We start from the raw sequence: 23,954 nt of genomic DNA on the forward strand, positions 1-23,954 counted from the left end.
AGTCAGCTTCAGGATTCTCCCTCTCTCTCTCTACCCCTAGCGCTGCTAGCTTGTGCATGAGCACACTCTGTCTTAAATAAATCTTTTTTAAAATTTTTAAATTAAAAAAAAATAAAAGTGCAAGGTGACGCAGCAAGTGCTGACAGACACTGCAGCAAATGAAGGTGGCTACACTAAACAACAGATTTTCCGTGTAGAACAAATATCTGTCTACTGGAAGGAGATGCCATTTAAGATTTCCATAGATAGAGAGAAGTCAATAAATAATAAATAATAAATAATAAATAAAAAGAGATTTTGACTGAGATCTCTCAATTATTAGATGAGGTCTCGTGAGCTTTGGACTGAGATCTCATGAGATTTGTACTGTGATCCCATACGAATTGGAGATCTCTCAAGATTTGGACAAGACCTTGAAGATTTGTGTTATGGGGTACTTTCAGCAGAGAGTGTATGACTTATAAAACCTAAAATATTTAGTCTTTGGCTCTTTACAGAAAGAGATTTTCCTATCTCTGATCTCTGAGGAAAAAAAGCAAAATAATTAAATTATTAAGCTTTATAAAATAGGTTGTAAATTTCAAATAACTTTTTTGTAATTGCAATTAGATGGTAATACTCAATATTCCAGTTATATATGTCGCCAGAACACCAAAGCATATATTCAACTTATAATTCATAATTTCATTAACATTAATTTAAGGCCAATTTTTTCACAAAATTTAATATTTTTATTTTACTGCAAACCAGTACAAAAGATACCACACACCAGTTGTGAACTGTAACATAAGTAACAACCCACTGGTCAGGAAAAACTCCCTGGCCCGTGTAATCTCTGACAGGTACAAAGTGATGTTATCTGAAGCAAATAAAATGAAATTACCCATTGTGGGAGTCAGAATAATTTTCTAAATAAATATTAAGGCAAAAAAAATTCTCTAGAACTACCAAGGACATCCTAAGCAATACCTTTATTTTCATTTTTTTCGCCACTTTGCTATTAGAGGCTATCTGAGCATTGTTTCTTCTAGATATTGGGGAAAAGTACATAATTTCTGATAAGTATGCCACATGCATTAGTGTTCTCTTAATGAGTACAAGTTGTATATGTGCTAAATGCATTTTAAATGCATTGAATGTGAAATTCTCCTGCATAAATGTGAAAAGGAGACGTCCTAAATAAAAGACTGCTACTGCAAAACCATTTGCAATTATACTATCATCCCACACCATCACACATATATACAGTTTTCTATTCTCTTGCCAGTTGCTTAAGCAAATGACTAGGAACAGAGAAATACCTTTATTTCTTATTTATCGGTCACTTACTTTTTTGGTTTGCATATAAAATCAAAACATCCATAAAATCCCTTTTAAAAACTGACACATTCAGGAATCAAATCATTTTATACAAAATGCAGATATTTTCAAAAATAAGGATGTCTTCCAATATAATGCTTACTTTATGTGTAATCAGGTTCTCTTCCTGCCCCAAGTATAGATTTGTAGGTGACCTTAATCAAATTGCTTACTCTTTCCTCATTTTTTGTGTATTCCCTAAGCAAATATTTTTTTTCCAGCATCTACAATGAGGTAGGTATTGTGTGGGGTATAATACAGAATAAAAAGATGAATCAGACATAGCTATGATCTCAAGGACCTCATAAACAGGAAAGAGTGTTAAATCACATGCACATCCAACCGTAAGGTAGAGAATGATGAGTGCACCTGAGAGAGGTACAGATTAGACACTTTGGAAGGTGAGACAGAGAAGCAATTACTTCCAGCTGGAAAGATCCAGGAGGGATTTATCAATGAGGCTGCACTTGAGCTCTGTCTTAAGGATGGCTAAGAAGGGTAAATTAAATTGACTGGCAAGGGCATTCCACAAGCTAACAAGATGTTCAAATGACAGGTGAGAATGCGGTGGATGAGTGTGGGTGAAGAGGAAAATGTTTGTTTGCCCATTACTTAGGATATGTAAAGTGGAGTGAGTCAAAGCTAAGTCTAGAGATGCGGCTTGAGGTCAGAACATGAAGGCAGCAAAGTCTGGAAAGAAATCTTAAGTTCAGATGGGTCTGGGTTAAAATCCTGATCTTAGTTATCTGGGAAAACAAAGACAATTTACTTAACCTCTAAGTCTTCATAGAAGGTCCAAAAAGGGGGCGCCTGGGTGGCTCAGTGGGTTAAATCCTCTGCCTTCGGCTCAGGTCATGATCTCAGGGTCCTGGGATCGAGCCCCACATCGGGCTCTCTGCTCAGTGGGGAGCCTGCTTCCTCCTCTCTCTCTGCCTGCCTCTCTGCCAACTTGTGATCTCTGTCTGTCAAATAAATAAATAAATAAATAAAATCTAAAAAAAAAAAAAAAAGTCCTTAAATTATAAAAAAAAAAAAAAAAAAAAAGAATGTCCAAAAAGGTTTACCTAACTTGCTGGGTCATTGTAAAGATGACAAATACATATGTACGTTTTCTAACACAATGTGTCAGAACACATTATAGATGCTAAATAAATGGTAGCTATGATTGGGTCAATGTTAACACTGAATAACAGGCAAAGAATTTTACATAGTTCGGTAAGAATCCATTATACCAACTATAGGAAAATACTTCAAGGTTATCAGTATCTAGAAGGAGGAACTATTTGGAAAATAAGACAGGGAGCTAACTAATGCTTTTTAATTGGGACTGCCCAGTATGGTTATCTGGTGATTACCTATAATCAGCGACATAACTCAGCCTCACCCCAGACCAATTAAATCAGAATCTCTACACCTAGAGCCTGGGCATAGTATTTTTTAAAAGCTCCCCAAGATTTCTAAAGCATAGCTAGGTTAAGAACTACTATTGCTTTAGATGTAACTTGTTATAGTTAATGTAAAAAATATAAGAAATTCAGCAAAATATGTTTTATCATAATAATTTGAATTATTTTCATTCTACTACATTAGTGGATATCAGTTTTCCAGATTGTCTTCTGTTTCTCTACCATATTCTCAATTTCCAAAGACCTCTCCAGTACCTAACACAGGACCTGACACAGTAAAGGCCAGATGGACGTTCATTGAATGAATGTGTGATTGACTGATAATACTCCCATTCCCCACTAGATGAAAGTGACAAGCTGAAGAACACTGTAACATAGGTACTATGTAGCAATTTTTAAAATATTTACTTTTTAATCCTTGTTTTCTTTTGTAAAACCTGTCTAATTTATTAAAAGTTCATGTTTACCTCATATCCTTAAGTGTAATTATAATGAATAATCAGCTACATCTGAAAACTAAGATCACAAGCCAAAACATGCAAGGGTAAATTCAAGATTATTAATACATATCTTTAGATTTATTATCAATAATACCAACATAATGATGTCAAAACTTTTTTTTAAAACTACATTTCAGATTGTATTTTATCTACATTCTATAGATAGAAATACTTAAAAAAATTTTTACTATGTTTCAATAGTCCTACCATATTATTTTGTGGAGCAATTGATGTGTTACAGGTATGCTGTTAAATTTGCTAATAATCCCCAAAGAAAAACCACTTTCATTCATATTCAAGTATGAATAAGTGGATATTGAAGTATGTTGAAAGACAAGCAGACTGACGAATGAGTACTAAGGGAATCACCAAGGACCTGTGGCTTCTTAGAATTTATAGGGATGTTAGAGATAATCTAGGAGAATATCTCACCAAAGGCAGGAAATTCTTCTGAAATCTAATAGTGAATGAAAAAACCTACTTGCTTCTTGTCAAAATACTGAAAAATCTATTGAAACATCAAAGCTCACCTCCAGGCCTGGATTTGGGGCCTCCCTCTTTATATCTTAGTGAATTGACAGTACTTCTAAGGACCAACCTCATTCAGAAATACAACAGATGGCAAATTCTATAGTCAGCAGAAGTAGCGAGGGGCATTAAAATGCTACCAACAGGCTTCCAAGAGGCTCCTGTTCTGACAAGTGCCTATTGAGGTACTTTTGTCTTATATGCAATGTTTCTCTGGTCCTGTACGAGTGGCTATCACCATTTTATGAGTATCTGTGCCATCACAGTATTTACTATACATAAGACAGTTACAACTATTAAACTGTCTCTAATCCTTTCCCCTTGTGGTTATATAAATTATTTGTTTACCCTCAGAGTACATGAAATTTTTATAGGCACAATCTAGGATTGCATCTATCCAGCTTTCCTCTCAAATAAATCTTCTGTAAATATTCAAACTCATGTATCCCTCAATGAATAATCACATTGTAAGCCATGTCTGTTGCTTTCACATAAACAATTCAGGCTGGCTAAGAGGCCTACCATATATAGCCAAGAGAATAATACAATGATAAAATTCTAACTCTAATTCTCTCATGGAGGAAGCCAAAGATAGCCTCTAAGTGTTGTCTCAGGGAATTAATGGCAATCATTATCTTCTTAAACTATTATAAGCAATTTTTTCCCTTATTTGTCTGTAAGGTAGGTCATTCATACAACAAATTTTTGTTCTAAAGACTGTTTTAGGCACTGAGAATACCATGATGAACAAAGGCAAACTCATTGCACTAAAGGAAACTGTGTTCCAAAGAACAATAAATAAATATAAAGGAAGTCAGACATGTGCTATAAAGAAAAATAACACACGTTAAGGGAGATAGTGAATACTCTAGAAAGGACAGTTAAGGAAAGCATCTTTGAGAAAGAGACATGGAATAGAGATATGAAAGTAGTGAGGAGGTGAGCCAGGCCATTATCAAGGGAAAACAATCTCAGAAAAATATGAAAGCAAGCAGAAAGCCTGAAGACTAGAGTATACTAAAAGAAAATAAGAAGAAGCAAGGAGGCCAGAGTAGCCAAAACAGAATGGGTATGGAGGAGAGTAATACAAATGCAATTAAGAGAGAATTGGGGGGTGCCTGGGTGGCTCAGTGGGTTAAAGCCTCTGCCTTCAGCTCAGGTCATGGTCTCAGGGTCCTGGGATCAAGCCCCACATCAGGCTCTCTGCTCAGCAGGGAGCCTGCTTCCTCCTCTCTCCCTGCCTGCCTCTCTGAATACTTGTAATCTCTGTCTACCAAATAAATAAATAAAACCTTAAAAAAAAGAGAGAGAAAGAGAGAGAATTGGATCTGTGATGGTTAATTTCATGTGTTAATTAAATTTGACTAGGTTATGAGATATCCAAATATCTGGCCCAAGATTATTCTGGGTGTTTCTATAAGAATGCTTTCAGATGAGATTAACATTTAAATTGGTAGATCAAGTAAAGCAGATTGCTCTCTCTAATATGAATGGGTCTCATCCAATCAGTTGAAGGCCTAAAGAGAACAAAAAGGTAACCCTCATGAAAGAAAGGGAGAATTCTTCCTGCCTGGCTGCCTCCAAACTGGGACATGAGCTTTTTCTTATCCTTGAACTTGAACTGAAACATGGGCTCTTCCTTGGTCTCAAGCCTGACAACTTTCAGATTGGAACTACACCATTGGGTCTCTTGGATCTCCAGTTTGCCAATTCACCCTGAAGTTCTTAGGATTTAGCCTCCATAATCTCTATAATCTCTATATATCTGTTTTCTCTCTGGAGAACCCTATCTAATATAGGAGTTTAGGGGAGTCATGATCTACTTACTTTTTAAAACGATGACTCTAAAAATACTATGGTCAGACTATGTTGGGGCAAAGGTAGAATCAGCTACCATTAGAGAAGAGCTAAGATGCAATGCAATAAACCAAACAAGAGACAAAATGGTGGCCTATACCAGGATGATACAGGTGGAGATCATCATTTGAAGACTGAGCCAACAGGACTTGATGATGAAGGACCAGGGAAGAAAAAAGAACTTGAAAAAGATTTCCAGTGTTTTTGCCTACAGCACCAAACTAATGGAATAGTTTCCATTTTCTGAGATGGGAAAGATTTGAGAAGAGCGGGTTTATAGGGGAATATGAGAGTTGAGTAGTAGAGCCATTTATTTTGAAAAATCTATAGGAGAAGCCAGTGAAAATGTCAATTAGACACGCTACCAGAAGTTGAGAGAGAAAGTTAAGGATGGGGAATCTAATTCAGTTGTATTCAGTATACAGACAATATTCAAAGCTAAGAGATTAAAAGAGACTTCCTAGTGAGCTGATGTGGACAGGAAAGATTTCTTCAGAAATGGAGGTCATCTCACATGCTGGTATGGAGCATATCAAAATTCACATAGTGCCTAACACAATATAGTCTACTACAAAATTCAGTAAAATGTAGGAATTACAAGTAATCGAGGTAGTAGGCTGACAATGGATTTTCTATTTATTTTGTAGTAATTCCTACCAAAATGCTACCACTTCATCAGTCACTTCATTTTATGAGACATATTCAGTTATTCAAGTACATGATAAATATGTATTCTGTAATTTTTCTATGTTGTCCTTGTTTTCAGATTATAAGGGACTGATAGGCAAGTATCTCACACTAATTTGTACTGAAGAAATATTCTGATAATTACATTTTCTAGGCTAACATTGACTTGTGATTTGACTCTAGGCATGTCACACCTGTATTTTGTCTTCATCTAAAATCATTTATTTCGGCTTCATTATCTGTAAAGTATTTCTATTTAGCAAAGTTCTAAACATTACAATGTGAGTTACTATACCAAACTTTGTTTAAAAGTTCTATCTAATTTAAATTTTAAAAAGTCCTCAAGATGTAGGTAATTTTATTTATTTTTTGTTTTTTTAAGTTTTCATTTAAATTCTAGTTAACATACACCATAATATTAGTTTCAGGTGTACAATACAGTGATTTAACACTTCCATATTAAGACCAGTTGCTCACCACAAGTGCACTCCTTAATCCCCATCAACTATTTAACCCATTCCTCTGTCCAGCTCCCCGTTGGTAACCATCAGTTTGTTGAGTCTATTTCTTGGTTTGCCTCTCTCCTTTTTTCCCCCATGCTCATTTATTTTGTTTTTGGAATTCCATATATGAGTGAAATTATATGGTATTTGTCTTTCTCTGACTGACTTATTTCACTTAGCATAATACTCTCTAGCTCCATCTTTGTTATTGCAAATGGCATGATTCCATTCTTTTTTATGACTGAATAATATTCCGTGTGTGTGTGTGTGTGTGTGTGTGTGTGTGTGTGTGTGTGTACCATATCTTCTTTACCAATTCATCTGTTGATGGACACATGGACGGTTTCCGTGGGTTTGGTTATTGTAGATAATGCTGCTGTAAATATTGGAGTACATGTATCCCTTTGAATTAGTATTTTTATATTCTTTGGGTAAATACCTAGTTGTGAATTGCTGGATTATAGGGCAGCTCTACTTTTAACTTTTTGAGGAACCTCCATACTGCTTTCCAGAGTGGCTGCATCAGTTTGCATTCCCATCAACAGTTCAGGAGAGTTCCACTTTTTCCACATCCTACCAACACCTGTTGCTTCTTGTATTATCAGGTGTGAGGTGATATCTCACTGTAGTTTTGATTTGTATTTACCTGATAATGAGTGATGTTGAGCTTCTTTTCATGTGTCTGTTGGCCATCTGTATGTCTTCTTTGGCAAAATGTGTATCATGTTTTCTGCTCATTTTTTAATTGGATTATTGTTTTTTGGGTGTTGAGTTTGAGAAGTTCTTTATATATGTTGGATACTAACCCTTTCTCAGATATATCATTTGCAAATATCTTCTCTCATTCAGTAGGTTGCCTTTTAGTTTGTTGATTGTTTCCTTCACTGTGTAAAAGCTTTTTTCTTGATGAAGTCCCAAGAGTTCATTTTTGCTTTTCTTTCCCTTGCTTCTGGAGACATATCTAGTAAGAAGCTGCTACATCTAATGTCAAAGAGGTTACTGCCTGTGTTCTTCTCTGGGATTTTAATGGTTTCCTGACTCACATTTAGATTTTTCATCCATTTTGAATTTATTTTTGTGTATGGTGTTAGAAAGTGGTCCAATTTCATTCTTTTGCATGTGAGCTATCCAGTTTTCCCAACACCATTTGCTGAAGAGACTGTCTTTTTCTCCTTGGATATTCCCTCCTGCTTTGTCAAAAAATTAATTGACCATGTAGTTGTGGGTTCATTTCTGGGTTTTCCATTCTGTTCTACTGATCTATGTGTCTGTTTTTGTACCAGTACCATACTGTCTTAATTACTATAGCTTTGTAATATAGCTTAAGTCTGGAATTGTGATGCCTTCAGCTTTGCTTTTCTTTTTCAATATTGCTTTGGCTGTTCATTGACTTTTGTGGTTCCATACAAATTTTAGGATTTTTTTGTTCTAGCTCTGTGAAAAATGCTGTTGGTATTTTGATAGGGATTGCATTAGATGTGTAGATTGTTTGGGGGAGTATAGACATTTTAACAATACTTGTTCTTCAGATCCATTAGTATGGAATATCTTTCCATTTCTTTGTATCCTCCTTAATTTTTTTCACCAGTGCTTTACAGTTTCAACAGTACAGGTTTTTTTACCTCTTTGGTTAGGTTTATTCCTAGGTATCATTATTTTTGGTGTAAAATAGAGGTTATTTTTAGATAATTTGTGTAGGTACAGATAAACAACTTCTTAATATAAAGAACCTAAAATATACACATATATACCCTCTTTATATACCTGATATTGCAACTTAATATAATGCTAATATAAAAATAATTGTCAGAGTGCCTGAGTGGCATAGTCAGTTAAGCCTCTGACTCTTGATTTCAGCTCAGGTCATGATATCAGGTTTGTGAGATCGAGCTCTGAGTCAGGCTCCATGCTGAGTTGGGAGTCTGCTTCAGATTCTCTATTTCCTCTCCCCTGCCTCTCTCTCTCTCTCTCTCTCTCTCGCTCTTGTCAATAAATAAAATATTTTAAAAAATAATTGTCATATTAAAATATGGAATTTTCAAATTTACATAGTATAAATTTATTTTATTTTAACATAATTTTTATAATATAAATTTGTAATATAAATTTGTAAAATTTTTAAAAGATTTTATTTATTTATTTATTGACACAGAGAGAGAGAGAGATCACAAGTAGGCATAGAGGCAGGCAGAGGGAGAGGAGGATGCAGGCTCCTTGCTGAGCAGAGAGCCTAATTCAGGGCTCGATCTCAGGACCCTGAGATCATGACCTGAGCCAAAGGCAGAGGCTTAACCCACTGAGCCACCCAGGTGCCTCAAATTTGTTTTATTTAATAGATTTTTTCTACTTTTTCTTCTCAGAAGTTAGAATGGAAAATTTTGAGAAGCTATAAAATAATGGAAAAAGAATAGGACTGGAAGTCCCAACTATGCCACTGTAAGTATGATATAAAAACATCACTTAACCTGTTAAAATATTTTCCTTATTATAAAACAAAGATACCAAAATATATGATTGCTAAATGTTCCTTCTGATTCTAACATGTAAGAGTACTATGATTCAATATGCATACTTACTGGTGTGTGGTTTTTATACAGTTCTATATTACGCCAGGAAAATTTTTACCATATTTTATGCAAGCTTTGTAGCAGAATTACGGTCAGGAGTAGGCATTTCTATCACCACATATAAAAGGCATAAATATACAGGCTCCAGTGTCTTGTCAGTAACTCATCAGAGACTCAGTCCTGAATTGTAATTTTTGGCATGTGCTTTGCTCACAATCACAGTGTTTCATTAATGTGTTTTTTCTTGTTGAATGTTCTCAATTCCTTTAAATAAATTGTAGTTAATTAGTCACTTTATGGATATAATTTTCATGTTTTCATAATTATACTTAATTATGTTCCTAGCAAAATTTATGTAATCAAATAATTGCCATATGCAATTATATTATATAAAAGCTATAAACATATTATAAAAAATTCACAGATGTATTTACATAAGACATTTTCTTTTTCACTTCCAGTTATCATATCACTTAACATTGATTTTAACCATTTTTTAACTCACATTGCTAGATATCAAAAAGAGATTTTATTCTTAAGGGAAAAATTAACAGTAATTTCTTATTGAGATGGCATATTACTAAATATACTATAAGTTGAACATTCTAAGAAAAATTATATACGATATACAATTTTCTTCAGGAAAATTAATATTCCTTTTTTGCTTTTACCCTTAAAATTCTTGATTTTTAATGCATTAGTTTCATTTTTTAGTTGCACATAGTCTTGTCTCATTTTCACTTTTAATTACCTATATCACCAGAAAAATTGAAGGAATTAAAGTAAATGTAAAAGTCATCTAGAACATACATAACTTATTTTATACATTTAGATAATGAGGTCCTTGGAGTTTGAGTGACTTCACATGGTCACAAAATTAGTTAGCAGCAGGGCTTAGCCTGATAGAACTCTTGCCTCCCAGTCTAGAACTTGTTACCCTCTATACCAAGAGGATATTCAGTTTAGCATTAAAATACTATATTTTTTTTTTTTAAAGATTTTATTTATTTATTTGACAGAGAGAGATCACAGTAGACAGAGGCAGGCAGAAAGAGAGAGAGAGGGAAGCAGGCTCCCTGCTGAGCAGAGAGCCCGATGCGGGACTCAATATCAGGACCCTGAGATTATAACCTGAGCTGAAGGCAGCAGCTTAAACCACTGAGCCACCCAGGCGTCCCTAAAATACTATATTTCAATTATCTGTTTGTGTGTTTATGTCCTTCCCTTTTTTGTGAAATCTTTGAAGACAGAAATTAGGTTTCACCATTGCATTTCCCTGGAGCCTATATGAGTGCCTGAAACATAATCATAATTACTTGATATATAGTATTCTATAAGTTTTTTATTTCAATTCTTGACCTTTAAAAAAAATGTCCCTTCACCTATCATAGGGGGTACATGACGGATACTGGCTTAATCACTACTGGTTGAATACCTTATTGTAAAATAGAGGCTAAGTATTTAAGACAGGTACTTTATTTGGCTTTGTAAAATATAAAAATTTTATATGTAGTTGTGTACCAAAAACTCACACTGAATGGTAATTGTAGGGTATTAGCTAGAAGCAACAAGAGTATTATAAATTCTCTGGCACTTCCATGGCAGAACTGTTTAAATGATGAACTTTCAATTTTATCAAAATTATCCTAGCTCAAAACCTTCTGAAAGAAAAACTAAAGGAATAGCTTATGGGTGAAAAATTAACATGGCTATATACATTTTCATTAACTGCAACATCAACATTTTCCCTTTGAAACATTTCTATTTAAAACCACACAGTGTATTAGCACTGGGTATTAAGTAAATGCATTTCAGTTTCTATTCTGAAGGCTCCACAGGGTAGATCTGCTTTTATTTTGTTTCCACTGAAAAATTCACAAAAATTTAATAAGTGATTGATGCAAAATCAATAACAAGGTTGAACCCCTTAAGGGCATATTGCTCTATTATCTGCATATGGGAAATAAGGGAATAACCAGGGCCTTACAGACAGTAGAGAGGAGAAGGGATTAAGTTAAGACTCCAATAAATCTCATATTTCATATGTCCTCTCTGTGGGGCAAAACTTTGGCTTCAGAGGATGAAGGTACAGGGGATCCTAAGGTGCTTTGACTCCTCTATTTTCCATTAGGTAGGTAGTCTTTTTGGCCAAGACTGAAGTATAAAATAGATGCTTAAATTTAAGCCTCATCATGTCATTTATGGAAATACATAACAAGTATCAATGAACAAAACAAATAAAATATTTTGAACATGCAATGTGCATCTGCTACATCTTTTGAAGTCAATATTTTTCGGTGTGGAAATGTGTATTTACATTTCAAAAGAATAGCTTCAATTCTCATTCTGTGCACATTTCTGCCACACACTAATCTCTCACTGTTGGAGACCAACCCAAGGTGCTACCAAAAGTCTTTTAACTCGGCAGGAAGAATTGCATAATGTCAAATATTTTGCTGTTTTAACTTTGAAAGTTTTTTAATATTTAAAATACACACTCCTTCAGGGCTGGGTCTGTTCAATATATTGATGGTATTGAGTGTTTATGATAATGATAATGATTACCAAAACTATTGTCATTCATAGGCAACCATAGGCAGACTGCATTTTCAATCTCTGTTCACTGATAACAAAAGGACATAGCCCCTACCCCCCAAAGAGCTTACTAATAACATAGGGGAGACAAAATGTTACATAAAATACACTCAGCTCTTTGAGACATTAAAAAGCTAAATAAAACATGGAGATTATAAGTACATAGGAGTTTTAAAAATACCAGGAAGAACAGGAAAACTTTCTGGCAGAGATGAAACTTATTGCGGCCTTGAATAAGGGATAAACTATGGGTTCAGAAGTGCAAATTCAAGTGTCTGCCAAGTCAAGTTAATATTGCTGAGTAGGAAGGTAGATGCAGTGTTGATATGTTTTTCAAGAGAATCTGGAATTTCAATTTGACGTGTCACAAATCCCGACTCTTTAAATAGAGTGACCTAACTCAACTGAAAAAATTAAATGCTGTGTAGGCAAATAAAACATTCTATGCTTATGGTCTGTGTGTTTTTATTTTCTTTGTCATATCCTCAAATATTGGACAAGGATGAGAAAGCAAGACAGACTGCAAGGAAGAGTTAAGGAGCTATGATGATACCAGATATAGTTAATTTAAAAGAACAATCAGAAGATGGTGAAGGAGGTAAGTAGTGGAAAAGAAAAACTAAGGTCTAAAAACTAAGGTCTAAAAAACTAAGAGATGATTTCTAGATATAAACAAAAGCATTTACATTTATTGTCTAGGAAGATTAGAGAAAGTGCTATAGGGACAGAAGTATGATAGTTGAAAGTGCATCATCTTGAGGGGCGGGAAGTGAAAGATGAGTTAAACAGGTGATGGGGGTTAAGTTGTGCACTTGCTGTGTATATAATCACTAAATTATGCACCTGAAACTAATATTACACTGTATGTTAATGAACCAAAATTTAAATAAAAACTAAAAAAGAAAAAATTAATAAATACATAATTAAATAAAGTGCATCATCTTGAATAAAGTGAAACTTCACTTTGTACTGACATTAATCCTTTGTCAAGTCTAATAGCTGAGTATAATCCATGATATTTTAAAATTTTAGAAGCAGCAGGAGCCAAATGCCACACATAGGCCACAGATAAATGTTGCTATGTTAATATTTTTTTATAACTTACGTTATCAGTAATCATATAATATTGATTTAAAAATCAGGACTGTACTATTATTTTTTAACACCACATTCACTTCTAACACATTATTGACTGGTTAACATTTGAGAATCCCAGTTAAAGGGGTTTAAAAACTTTAACTGGGATTTACCATGACAATATCCCAAGCAAACCATGTGCCAACCAGTTGGCCAGGCAACTAGACCATGTTTCAGCTGAGAATTTTTTTTAAACTTCATTATATGAACATTTGGTGTCTCCTATAAACTGACAATCCAGTTTGTAAGAGATACATTATGCAAATTAGGAAATTAGCAACAAACTACTTCTGATGCTAGTCATTACTATCTTGTTCTTCAGTTCAGATTTCCAAACGTGCAATGATGCAGTAAAATTTACCAACGGATGTTTTGTTGCCACTATCAATGGGCGATATTTTATTGTAATGTCAAATTTACTACAAAACCTGGGCATATACAATAGCATACATTATCCTACACAATCTAACATAATTAAATTTCCTTTGTCCTACGAGAAAAACAAAGGCAAAATATATCGCAAACATATTCACTTGAATTCAAACTTTTCCTGTTTATTAAACATTTAGTCAAATTCAGTATTACTCCAAGAGTGTGAATCAATTTCATAATCTTTAATGGAAAATTGAAGAATTTTCAGTATTCACAATATTGGTCAACATTCTAAGATATAGCCATGCTTTTCTTCTCAATCTTATTTTAGCATCTCTCTTCTGTTCATTGATTGTCCCTATTGTTTCTCCACACACTGATGTAAAACTCCCATTCTAGAGGCAGCAAGTATATCAGGAGCCATTACTGTAAAAGTGTAGTTCATTTTTTTTTCTTTGCTGCACACCTGTTTATGCTTTTCTTTGTAGGTCCCTTTGATCATAAGTTTCTCCATCTAAATTCAACAACTAGGTCATAACTGGTTCTATTCACAACAACACCCTCACTAACATCCTAACATGCCTGTACTGAGCTAAAAACCTATGACATAAAAAGCCAAAGGAAACCAGATCACATATTTGATGCACCATGAACTGAAGATACAAGCTGCTAACCAACTTCTCATATATGAATAAAACTGTTCTTAAATGCACTTTAGAAACATGTTTTTTGTTTGTTTGCTTTGCTTTACCTTAGCAATTTTATTTAGTTTTGTTTGTTTAGGCAGCCCAATACCTTTATAGAACTCATTGGTAGAAAGCACAGAACTAAAGTGGAAATGTCCAGCACAGCTGATCCTCCTTAAAAAAAGTCTTATAAACACCAAGAAATGATCATAATTTGAATCCTCTAACTGATTCAAACTACTGTTTTGCTGTAGTCAAAGAATTTATTCAACAATATATTTTTCTGACATAAGATCATATGGAGATTGAAACAATTATCAAACTTTTATTTGGTGTTTTATATTTTAAAAACTCTAAAGTAGATAGAAAACTCAAATCATTGTTTCTTTTTTTTTTTTTCTTTGACTTCAGGGAAAAACAAACTCATCTTCTTAGTAGAAGAATAATATACAAAGTTTCATTCCACATTAAGAAATATCCAAACACGGGCCGCCTGGGTGGCTCAGTGGGTTAGGCCTCTGCCTTCGGCTCGGGTCATGGTCCCGGGGTCCTGGGATCGAGCCCCACATCGGGCTCTCTCCTTGGTGGGGAGCCTGCTTCTCCCTCTCTCTCTCTGCCTGCTTCTCTGCCTACTTGTGATCTCATTCTCTCTCTCTGTCAAATAAACAAATGAAATCTTTAAAAAAAAAAAAAAGAAAGAAAAAAGAGATATCCAAACATTCTGGCAAGCCTAGGATTTGGATTCCTCTAGTGAGATTTACTGTGGAAAGAAATATAAAATGAGGGACCTTCTTCAATCTTGCTATTTAATGTATCAGACAGGGCTATGTGTTTCTCAGGCTCCAAAGGAGGCCAATAAAGATACACCTTTCTCCCTACAGTCATGTGACTATCTAGACATTTAGCTTATAAATGAACTTTTAGTGTAGCCATTTATACAATGTAAAGATAACTCAGATAAGTCATTTTCATATCTATAAATAATGAAAATATAGCATTTTTTCAAATCAGTAATTTGAAGCTTTGTCATGAATTCTTTTCATTCTTCTTCATTATCCCAAAATATATTGTGTAATTACTTTTTATTTTTAGGTCCTAAAATAAACCAAGACAGAATTAAGTAATTGGACAACAGTACCATAAAAGAGAAGAGTCTTAAAAAAGTCTGAAACACTGCCTTTCTAACTTAATGATTATCTACGATATTTATTAAATTGATTAGTAGACAGTATGTACTACAAATCTACCAAATTAAGAAGAAAAAAATATAAAGAATTACTTTCTTTCCAAATTTAGGACTAGCAAGGAGAGTCAAACAGAATTCCTATTCCTGGGTTTAGTGTGCAATTCACAAATGTATAAACAAAAACATGATGAGGGTTTTCTTCCTATTGTTTCAATTAGCTTAAGTTACTTGTGGAACACGCTGCTGGGTCTCTTGAGGCTGGAGGAACATGAATGCTGTAAGAATACATTTACTTTTTTTTTTTTTTTTTTAATTTTAGAGTACATTTACTCTTAAGGACGTTTTGTTTCAAAATCCTGAGTCTTTCTAGGGAGAATCATGATCATGTTTTTCTATGTTCCCATCAGTCAATCTACCCTTAAGTTTCATTATATGGTCTTTGCATATGGAAAGCAAGAAAAAAAATAACTGCCTTCTTTTTTGGTGTTAACTATGGACTTCTTTGATCACCACTTAAACTGACACCATTGCCTGGCCTTCTCACACATGAAACATCTTTATTTCAAGAATAAAATTACTAAAACCTTAAAAATTGCTTTAAGAGATGTTTGCACTTCCAAAAGGAAAAAATATATAAATTTAAAACATGATTTTATAAAAAAAAAATTAGCTACTAATACACGTATTTTTAAATGTATATCAACACTATTTCTAGAAATAAGTTAGCTGAATAGTGAATGCATTAACACTCGGGCTTCTGTGGCCTGATGAAAGAAAAAGTAAACAAGGTGTTCTGATGTGGAAAAATAGAAATACTCTGAAAACTACATGTTAATTGTTCCCTATATGTTTTAATGGTATGAAATGGTTCACATATATAAGACAATGCCGTATCCTCAACTCCTGAGTAGGGCACTGATGAGTTAAAGTCCATTACACCAAGCACAAGAAGTGAAATCAGGAAAAAAAAATCCGCACTTGCTTTCTTTTTGACTGTCTTTTATAAATCTTGTTGATTAGCAACAGTAGTTATCATATTCAATTCAATTGGGAATTGTGTCCTCCGTGAATGCAAGATACACAATCATGAATTAGTTTAATGAATAAACCATATTTATAAAATAAGCAATATCAATGAGACAAAAAAAAAGGACAAAAAATTCCATCAAAATTTAGAGATAAAAAGGACACACCTACAAAATTAATTAAGTAACTTCTCATTGACGGGCATGTACTATTTTGGAAATCTTATTATTGAAAAACCAGAGAATGATAAATGCCAGAAAAGAAGTTTCCCATAGCTGGCATCTATTAAGGATCCTGAAATAATTATTAATCCTGGAATTTAGGAAATTTAGCTACATGACTATATGACTATCATATCACTTTATAAGTTTTATACCAATATTTCACAAAAATATTTGAATCAAATTTTACATACAACTATAGTACTCTCTATCCCAGCATTACGCAAGGTGCAAATTCTGATACTATATTTTACTTTGGAAACACAACCAGTTAAATTAGTTTTGTAGCACAATAAAAATATCAAGTGTGTGTGTGTGTGTGTGTTTTAAGTAGGCTCCACACTGGGCATGAAGCCCAACATGGTGCCTGAACTCAAGACTCTGAGATTAAGACCAGAGCTGATATCAAGAGTTGGACACTTAACAAACGGAGCCACCCAGGTGTCCCAAAGTCTATCTTTATTGAAGTCCTTCTATAATATGTTTTTAAAGTCTATCTGCCTGAGAAATAAACACTCACTTAAAATCCCAAATCCTAATAATCTCCATGATTTTTTGCTTATTTGAAGAAGCAACTTCTTTTTTTGTTCTTGGTTTGGTTTTTTTTTTCCTCTTTCAATACATTCTCTCATTTAATCCATGATGTAGGTATTATTAACCACATTTTATATGTGAGAAAACAATAGTAACAGGGGCTAAATTTTCCTAATTTCATACAGTTATTATTATAAATACCAGAACTCAAGTTGAGATGTTTCTGATTCTGAAGCTCATACTCTTAATTCCGACCATATGCATCTTCCGAGTTTAAACAATATGAGCTTCATTTTTTCTCCTTCAATCTATATTTCCCTTCCACAAACACTTATACTCTATCCAAAGTGTCCATTTGTCAAATATAGGTTTTGCTATAACTCTTCCTTTTTCCATACTGTTTCCTCTTGCCGCTCCCACTCAGGTAGGCAGGTGTCAATTCTTTTTTTTTTTTTTTTAGATTTATTTATTTATTTATTTGACAGAGAGATCACAAGTAGGCAGAGAGGAAGGCAGAGAGAGAGGGGGAAGCAGGCTCCCCGCAGAGTAGAGCGCCCGATGTGGGGCTCGATCCCAGGACTCTGGGACCACGACCTGAGCCGAAGGCAGAGGCTTCAACCCACTGAGCCACCCAGGTGCCCTGGCAGGTGTCAATTCTTAAAGGAAAATGCAAAATCTGAAATCCTTCTTGAAGACCCACCCCTGGAAAGCATAACGAATGCCTTGGCTGAAACCTCAGTGACCTCTTCCAATTGTCTGTGCTTATGCTATCCCTTTCCCTTCTCAAGAGCTTCTTGTTAGAAGAATGGTTTTATCTGCACCTTTCAAGAAGCAAATGCCAACACAGGATTAACCATGTAAGAATTCTGATCAGGTAAGGAAGGCTGGGATTGTTGTCGGACACCAAGCCTAATGCAGAGACAAGGAGGGAAGTCTGGGTAGAAGCTTCCTGTACTGCACGGTCTAAAGAAGGTTTAATAAGGCCGCTGAGGAGTCCTCAAACCAGTCAGGCAATGAAGAGGTCCATATGTCCTAGGAACAGCTTCACTTTAGAATCTCTGCTGTGCTGTCATAGGCTAGAAGCAGCTCTTGGAGAGCATGACATGGGTACACACATGGCAATGGATTTCAGAGCAGAGGAACTGGAAATCCTGGTCATCTATATACTCTGGTCAATTATGCTCCCCATAACTGGAAGACTGTTATGTGCATTCATGAGACTCCCAAGAACAATTCCCAATTGAGCCCCTTATGAGGTTTGTCACATTGGGAAAGATATTTCATCTTTCTGAGTCATTTTGTGGGAGTAGAACTGTTATAGAAAATAAATGCGATAAATTGTTATTTATTAGTTATTATTATTAGTTGTTATTATTGTTGTTTTTTTAGTTGTTAACATTATTAGTTGTTTTTATCTTCTCTAAATTTTAATAGATTACCTATACATAGTAGGCACTTAATAATGTTATTAAAGTCATTCTGTTTACATGTACAAATAAATGCATGTATACAAAAAGTTGTAGCTATATGTGCATATGGATAGAATAAATTGAAACTTTGTTTTTATTACTCTCTTTAGAATTGAAAGAATCCTACTAAACTTTGTGTTTCATCTTTGAACGAAATTTTCTCTGGAATATACCAATCTATATTATTTGCTTTGTTTCCACCAAAGGAGATACTTATATAAGTGAAGGTACCAGACTGACAAAATCTTTTATCTTAAAAATAAATAATAATAATAATATTAATAATAAACTTCTTTACCTACTATATTCATTCATTCAAATATTCATTCAACAACTATGTAATACTCTGTGCCAGGAACTATGCTAGGGAAGCAGAAACAAACACTATTCCCATCTTCATTTCACTTACAATCTAGTAGGGAGAAAGTCATTAACTAAAGGATCACATACTTAAATGTGAAACTGCAGTGGTAGCAATGCTATGGAGGACAAGTGCAGGTTGTAATGAGAACCCATCATGGGCAGATTGGATGGAGCTGGGGTGATTGCCCATTGGTTTCTGGACATTTTGCTACTAAGGCCTAAAGAACAAAATGTTTAGAAGGTAATGAGGATAGGAAAGAATGTTCCAGGAAGAGAAAACAAATTATGCAAAGTCCAGTGGGGAAGATGGAAGTGGGAGATGTTTCACATGAAGAACAAATAGGAAGAAAGCAGGTTCACAACCTGGAGAAATTAGGAGGGGCCACATGTGAAAATAATGGTTACATAATTGTCGTAAAGGATTATACCTGAAAGACAGACTCAGATCCCACTCCTGGATTCTGACCACACTCAGTGAACTCACTGTCCACGTTGTTACATTCACTTTTAATCACGGATTTTTAAAAATGAAAATACAAGGAAGCACGGTTAAGAAAAACGTCAATCAGCCAGTTGCAAATCATCCAATAGTATTTAAATGATATTACTGCAAATGTGATCATTAAAATTGATTATTTTAAGCCTCTTTTTTTATTCTAGGTATATAAATATCCATTATCTGATTTGATTACTGGACTATATCAAAGGTAATTATTCAAAGGGTCCCTGGATGGCTCTTTCAGTTACGCATCTAACTCTTGATTTTGACAGCCATGATGATTTCAGGGTCCTGAGATCGAGCCCCACTCCGGGCTCTATACTCAACATGGGGTCTGCTTGGGATTTTCCCTCTCCCCTTCTCTCTCTCCCTCTCTCTTCTCTACACAAATAAATATTTTTTTAAAAGGTAGTTATTCAGTAATGTGAAAATGTAACAGAAAGCTTTAAAGTAATAAATTTAGATAATCTGCTAATCCCAACTCACAGAATAAAATTTAAAAAATGTATTCGACCCACAAGTGTTGAGAGATTCTCATTAGTATCCTTTTTCAGTACCTGAGGCACAATGGGACCGATGCAATTATTGGGAAGAAAGAATAATAAAAAGCAACTAAGCTGACTCAGAGACCATCATAGCTATCACACTCTATGGATCACAAGAGTCCCTTTTAAAAAAGTACATTCATTGTTTTATATATAATGTATAAACCCTTAGCTGTTTTTCAGGGTCACGTGCCTGCAGATTTGTGGTATGTGGCTCCCTGGCTGATGTGTTAAATCCCCAAAGGTCACATCAGGTAGGACTGAGCCTTGTTTAAGATAGAGACCATGCCCTCAGGTAAGGGAGGGATATTACTAAATGGGATATATAATAAACATCCATCCTCTTCCACAAGAAATATGTAGTATTTTCCTATTTTCCATACTGTGCTATCTTTAGGGACAGCCATAGAGTGACTACAGCGTGCATTTCTAAGGATTCCTCTCTGAAAACTTGTTGAAAAAGATAAATAATCAAACTAGTAAAGCAGAAAACTAAGCATATATTAGATTAGACAAACAATAACAAAATAAAAAACATAAAAAGATGCTAGTCAGATTGCAAAATCTTCTGAGAAAATAAACAAAATCGAAACAAAGAATATTTGGGAAACGTCTCTGTAGTTTAGTGTTCAGAACCTTAGGAAAACCAGGTATTTTCCAAAAGTCACTATTTCATTTTAAAATGCCTCTATGTAATATGTAGTCCTTATTTAACCTAGTCTTCCAATAATGCATTAACCTGATCTTACTTAAGACTATAATGTAGATATATTCTTACATACATTTATACTCACACAAGCAAAAGTTTAGAAAATATTAGTCTTCAACTCACCTGCAGCCATGATTAAAGTTTGGGACCTATTAGGAATTAAACAACAACAACAACAAAAAAACAATCCTACATGCAGCCCTAGCAGTGTTTCACTTTAGCAGGGTCAAGGCAGCACCTGGTTGTTATTAAGCGAGAGCAAAAACAAATAAGGGCAAGAAAGCAGGGCTTGAGTAGGAAGCAGAAGCAGAAAAGGAAGAGAGAAGGAAGAGAAGTCCCCAGGCACAGATATGGAGGAAAAAGATAATTTACATGTAGTTGTTCAAAGACACTTGAACTCTGAGATCTGTTTTTATTAGGTTCCCTGTATAACCCCGTGCTTTCCCCAGGATCAATTTTGTTTGTTTAGTTCTTTTACAGATAAGAATGAGGTATTGGGGAAGTCAGAGCCAGAGACATGTAATCCAAAGGGCATAACTGCTCTCTGCCTTTACTCTGAAGATGCTCAGAACTGAGTACTGGATGGGCTGCCTGTTTTTTTTCTTTTCTTTTCCTTCCTTCCTTTCTTTCTCTTTCCTTCCTTCCTTCCTCCCTTCCTTCCTTCCTTCTTCCTTTTTCCTTCTTTCTTTCTTTGCCTCTGCATCACTTGACACCCACTCTCCCCTTTTTTGCCCCTACTTCCCAGTTGGCCAGCCAGTTTTGATAAGACACCCTTGTCTCTGTTCCCACTTTGACCCCTGAGTAGACTTTATCACATCACAATCCTAGGTACTGTCCACTGGCTGATTCTTAGCAGGTCCTCATCAGTAGACTGATGGAAGACCCAGAAGGCAATGCCAACTCCAGAATTCCTAGAGTGATGAAGCAGGAAGTGGCAGGGCCATGAAAGGGGGAGCTACAGAGCCTCTCTTGAAACTGTTCTTATAAGAACAATTTTTCACTTGAATTATGTTTCTTGAAGTGGACTGGGGCCTGGGGTAGCTCACGGTCTGAGCCCAGCTCCAGCCCCTCTGTCACTGATGCCCACCTCATATTTTAATGTCATGAACTATCACCTGTCAGAGCTGGCAATGGAGTCAGGGCAAGTCAGAAGAATAGAAATATAGAAGCCTGAAAACATTCTCTTGCCTTTTATCTTTGAGAGGGCCACTTACATTGCTCTTAGGGAAACAAGAAGGAAATCTTTTAAAGAAAATAAATCCAGCTTTCCCACTGTAAGCCTCACGATCACTCTTTTTTGTCCCACTATAATTATGACTTTATTTTTAAATAATCCTTGCTGTATTTTTCTATGCTATAAAATAAATAAGAATTTCATTTTGGGGAATCTTTTATCTGTTCTTTGCAGCAACATAAGGTAATGTGACCCAACTGTTTCCCTTTACTCTCATACTCACTTTAATTTTATTAACATATATTATTTGTTTCAGGGATACAGGTCTGTGACTCATGAGACTTACACAATTCACAGTGTTCCCCATAGCACATATCCTCCCCAATGTCCATCACCCAGGCACCCCATTGCTCCTACCCCCCTCCTCCAGCAACTCTGTTTGTTCCCTGAGATTAAGTCTCTTATGGTTTCTCTCCCTCTCTCATTTTGTCTTGTTTCATTTTTCCCTCCCTTCCCCTATGATCCTCTGTCTTGTTTCTCAAATTCCACTTATCAGTGAGGTCATATGATAATTGTCTTTCACTGATTGACTTATTTTACTTAGCTTGATACCCTTTAGTTCCATCCATGCCATTGCAAATGGCAAGATTTCACCTTTTGATGGCTGCATAGTATTCCATTGTGTGTGTGTGTGTGTGTGTGTGTGTGTGTGTGTGTGTGTGTTTGTATATATACCACATCTTCTTTATCCATTCATCTGTTGATGGACATCTAGGTTCTTTCCATAGGTTGGCTACTGTGGACATTGCTGCTATAAACATTGGGGTGCATGTGCCCCTTCGGATCACTACATTTGTATCTTTGAGGTAAATACCCAGTGGTCCATTTGCTGGGTCAGAGGGTAATTCTATTTTCAACTTTTTGAGGAAACTTCATACTGTTTTCCAGAGTGGCTGCACCAACTTGCTTTCCCACCAACAATGTAGGAGGGTTCCCCTTTCTCCGCATCCTCGCCAGCATCTGTCATTTCCTGACTTGTTAATTTTAGCCATTCTGACTGGTATGAGATGGTATCTCACTGAGGTTTTGATTTGTATTTCCCTGATACCGAGTGATGTGGAGCACTTTTTCATGTGTCTATTGGCCATTTGAATGTCTTCTTTGCAGAAATTGCAGACATTTGCAGAAATGTCTGCATGTCTTCTGTCCATTTCTTGATTGGATTATTTATTCTTTGAGTGTTGAGTTTGATAAGTTCTTTATAGATTTTGATACTAGCCTTTTATCTGATATGTCATTTGCAAATATCTTCTATCATTCTGTCGGTTGTCTTTTGGTTTTCTTGACTGCTCCCTTTCCTGTGCAAAAGCGTTTGATCTTGATGATGTCCCAATAATTCATTTTTGTCCTTGTTTCCCTTGCCTTTGGTGATTTTTTAGGAAGAAGTTACCATGGCTGAGGTCGAAGAGGTTGATGCCTCTGTTCTCCTCAAAGATTTTTATGGATTCCTATCTCACATTGAGGTCTTTCCATTCATTTTAAGTCTACTTTTGTGTGTGGTATAAGGAAATAGTCTAGTTTCATTCTTCTGCATGTGGCTATCCAATTTTCCAAACACCATTTGTTGAAGAGATTGTCTTTTTTTCCATTGGACATTCTTTCCTGCTTTGTCAAAGATTAGTTGATCATAGAGTTGAAGGTTCATTTCTGGGCTCTCTATTCTGTTCCATTGATCTATATGTCTGTTTTTGTGCCAGTAACATACTGTCTTGATGATTACAACTTTGTAATAGAGCTTGAAGTCCAGAATTGTGATACCACCAGCTTTGGTTTTCTTTTTCAACATTCCTCTGGCTATTCAGGCTCTTTTCTGGTTTCATATAAATTTTAGGTTATTTGTACCATTTCTTTGAAAAAAGTTGATGGTATTTTAATGGAGATTGCATTAAATGTGTAGATTGCTCTAGGTAGTATAGACATTTTCACATTATTTGTTCTTCCCCCATGGTCATTCTTGGTTACTGACTCTTT

The 23,954-nt window shown here is 35.1% G+C and overlaps 1 protein-coding gene across 1 annotated transcript in view; it reads right to left on the reverse strand.

Annotated features, from left to right (window-relative positions):
* Positions 1-23,954, reverse strand: part of LOC111144805 (catenin alpha 3) — a 1,765,227-nt gene that overhangs the window by 906,661 nt on the left and 834,612 nt on the right. The gene's annotated exons all lie outside the window — the stretch shown is intronic.

Source organism: Enhydra lutris, unplaced genomic scaffold, assembly GCF_002288905.1.
Source record: "Enhydra lutris kenyoni isolate GAN:26980312 unplaced genomic scaffold, ASM228890v2 scaffoldscaffold12, whole genome shotgun sequence".
Lineage (NCBI taxonomy): Eukaryota > Metazoa > Chordata > Mammalia > Carnivora > Mustelidae > Enhydra > Enhydra lutris.